Raw genomic sequence first — 3,884 nt, 5'->3', positions numbered from 1 at the left:
CACACCCAGGGGGTGAAGTCCGAGTCCAGGCTGGAAGAGCAGCAACCACGACGGACCATCCCGTGGCAATCCCTTCACAGTGTCTCTCCCCCCGTCACTGGAAGGGCGTTCTGTGGGGCTGGGAGGGCAGCACGTCCCCGGCGCCACGTCGCTGGCTCCATTGTTCATTGTTCCCCCCTGGCTCTTGGAGCCGGCCTGGAGACGGGAAGCGATAAGTGGGGAGAGGGCACCGCTGCGGTTCCTGCACTCCAGCAGGTTATTTCCCGACCTCTCCTTAGGTAAACTCAGCCCTTGGCCTCCCTTGGAGTTTGCTTTGCTGTCCCGCTCTCCTGCAGGCCGGCGTGGGGCCCAGGGGAGCAGCCTGGCTCTATTAATAGCCCCTGGGATTGCCCAATCCCTCTTGTGTGTTGAAAGAGTGGCTGCAACACCATCATTCCACCCCTGGTGGCAACACACAGGCCAGTTCCTTGGAAGGGCTCTGCTGGGAAGGCTCCCAGACCCCGAAGGCGACACTCGGCTCTCCGGCAGGGTGGGGAGGTGGGGAGGAGCCTTTGCTCCACAGGATGGGGATTTCTTGGCTTGCTTGAAACACAAATAATGGCATCACTAACCTTGGTGGTGTTCTCCCCATGGGCCACTGCCCAAGCTCGTGGGCTGGATCTGTAAAGAGTAAAAACCAGGACCCTCGGGGAAGGCAAAGCCATGGAAATCATGGAGTCATGTAAGTTGGAAGAAACCTCTGAGATCATGTTTCCCCCAGCACTGCAAAGTCCCACCAAATCATGTCCCCAGGGGCCACGTCCACAGGGCTTTTGAATCCCTCCAGGGGTGGGGACTCCACCACTGCCATGGACAGCCCGTGCCAGGGCTGGACAACTTTCCCTAATATCCAATCTAAACCTCCCCTGGTGCAGCTTCAGGAGGTTTTCTCTGGTCCTCAGAGCTGAAACAGACTCCTGGGAATGAAATCCGTGGTGTCCCTATCCCAGCCCCTTGCCCCATGAACAGTCCTGCCCGGAGGAGAGTGGAGAGCAGAGCCTTGGTGCAGTGCATGGAGCATCTCCTCAGGCTCCTGCTGGGTTTTAAGTCTTGGAGTCTCCTGGAATTGGGCTTGTGAGTGACTCACGCTGGGGAGGAGGAGCTTTGGAGGGCTGGGTTACCCTGGAGGTGTGCTCTGGGTGACTCTCTGTAGATCCTGGCCCTGCTGTGGGGAGGTGAGTGGGAGAAATGGCCCACAGGGAGAGGTGGGATCCTGGATATGGATGTGTGAGGGATGTTACAGCTGGGAGAGTTCAGCTCAGCACAGCAGTGAGCAGGGGAGGGAGCCCCAGCTGTGAGGCACTAACACCGAGGCAAATATTTGGAAAGGCACTTGCTGCCCAAAAATAGCTGGAAAAGCTTTCAGGAGCAAAGCTGGAACAGAGTCCATGGACAGCAGCCAGAGTCCCCCAGCCCAGGGCAGCTCCCAGTGCGGGGGACAGAGGTGGGAAAGGGACATGACCATGAATTACCCTTCCTGTGGCAGTGGGGGAGGCATGTCTGGGGCTCCTTTTGGAGACACCCCATCCCATGGACCCATCAGCTGAGGATAGCTGAAAGCCTAAAGGGATTAACACCCACTGGAGGTGGAGCTCCAGCTGGCTCAGAAACTTCAGCCAAAGCCCTGCCTGCTCCCATGCAGCTGGGTGTAAATCCAAGCAGGCAGGGACAGCAGGCACCCGGGATGTCTGGGTGGGACTCCTTGCCAGGGGGTGTGTGTCCAGAGTCCAATCCTGCCTCTTCCAGAACCATCCGTGGGGTTCTGCATTTCCCTCTTGCTGAACCTGCTGTCTCTGCCCAAAACACATTCCACGGGAAGGGCACAGCTCCCCAAAAGGACCCGTGGTGTCAAAGCCCCTCTGCCAGGTATGGGAATGAGCTGAGATGACAACCAGGGTGGGAACGACTGCAGGTTGACTCACTTGGCCACTGTCCCCTCCTGGGTCCCCACCCTGGTGACACTCATCCTTCCTCCTCCTTTCATGAAGAGCAGGAAAAACATGAGCTGGCAACACTCTGCCACACCATCCTCAGGGGCTCTGGATCCCCAGGGACACACCTGGGGACCCCAGGGGGACAAGTCCCAAAAGCTCCAGGTCTCTCTGCCTTTTCTGCAGCCTCTTGCTCTTCCCCTTGGGCTGGGGAGGAGGCAGCAGTGAGGCTCTGCAGGCTCCAGGCAGGATCCTGCTTCATTCCTTCTCTGAGGGCAGACTGAGCTCCTCACCCGAGTCTTCCTCACCATGGAGGCACTGGAAGTACATTTGGAGCCTCAATTATGTGCTGGCTTAATTATGGGGCTGACTGTGACATTCCTGGGTCCCACCTAGCTCTCAGGCAGTGCTGCTCCATGTTCCCACTGATCCCTGTCCCTGGGGCATCGGCTAAACCCAGAATCCATGGAAAAAAGCACCACCAAAACCCAGCCTGTCTGTTTATCCTGACTCTGTGATTTGCAGTGAGGTTGGAATCAGGAGCTGGGGATGTTTCTGGATGTCAGCTTGGACACGATGCCACAGCCTTGGGCTGTTGCATGTTGAAACAGGGCTCAGAGACAGGTTGCCAAGGGACTTGGAGATCCCAGTACCCATGCTGGGAATGGGACACCTCCTGTGTGGCACCACCACCATCCCCAAGGACACTGGGATGGCCATCCTGGGTGGGATCTGCAGCAGAGACCCACAGCAGGAGTAGGGCAGGATGAGGTTGGCATCCAGCCTTCCCTCTCCCTGTCCATCCAGAGAGACACCAAGTCCCTTCTCCCAGGCTTTCTGCGCTGGAGGCAGACGGATCCCTCACTCCGGGTTGTACCACGACTGGGAGGCCCAGCGCGGATTCTCCCCCGGGCTTGGACTGGCCAAACAGGAATCTATCTCCCTGGGAGCAAAGCAGGTCAGGAGAAAGCCATGGAGAGTGAAATGGTGAGGTTGGGAACATGACTCAGGCTGTGTCACCCCAGGGCAGCGCTGCACCGGCCGGAGGAAATCCCTCCCGGTTCGTGGCTTGGGAAGTCCTGCGGCTGGTTGGGACCGCAGGGATCCAACAATGCCACCCCACAACAAAGAGGGCTCTGGTGACAGGGCACAGCCACATGCCAGCCTCGCTCCCCACTCCAGCAGCCCGGCCACAGAGGATGCAGGAAGGCAGTGAGATTCCCAGGGGGACACACGGGTCACCAAAATGATGCCTGGGCTGACTAAGAGAGAAAGCCGGGATTATTCACCAGCAGGGATTTCTCTCTTCCTTTATCGCATCCAGCAGCACAGCACGGTCTGTTTTAAGGACTCAGCTCCAGCTGGGACCAGGTCTCACATATTTTACTTTATCTCTGCAGCCTGATTCCCAGGGAATGGGAAAAGGGCTTCACAGCCCAGCCCAGCCAGCCCCAGCTCCCGATGGCAAAGCTTCAACTATTCCCCTGGCAAGCCCTGTCCTGCAGTACTGGAGGAGAGGGGCCAGCTGGCTACAATTCCCAGCTTTTCCCCTGTGCTGATGGTCCCAGCAACCTGGCAAAGCTGGGGGGGGCTCTGGGATGACACTCCCCACATCCCCTCTCCTCACAAGGTGGGTTTCCCACCCTTGGGTTAATCCCTGGATAGATCCCAAGCGCCTTGCTGGGGGTGGGGGTCCCTTCAGAAAGGGGGCTGGGAATTCAGAGGGGCTGGGTTGGCCTCTGGGAAGCACTAAACCATCAGCAGCTGAGGTTGCTCTGACTTCCCCTGTCCTTGGACTCGTTCCCTGAATCCCAGTTAACGTCTGCTGATGGAGACAAGCTACAAAGAGACCTTCAGCGTGAGCCAGAGGAACCAGCCCTACATTCCTACCCCTAAAGAGCTCCCAGAGTAGAT

The sequence above is a fragment of the Manacus vitellinus genome, unplaced genomic scaffold (assembly GCF_001715985.3).
Source record: "Manacus vitellinus isolate BGI_N305 unplaced genomic scaffold, ASM171598v3 scaffold_103_pilon, whole genome shotgun sequence".
Classification (NCBI taxonomy): Eukaryota; Metazoa; Chordata; class Aves; order Passeriformes; family Pipridae; genus Manacus; species Manacus vitellinus.
Note: the sequence above shows the minus strand (reverse complement) of the source record.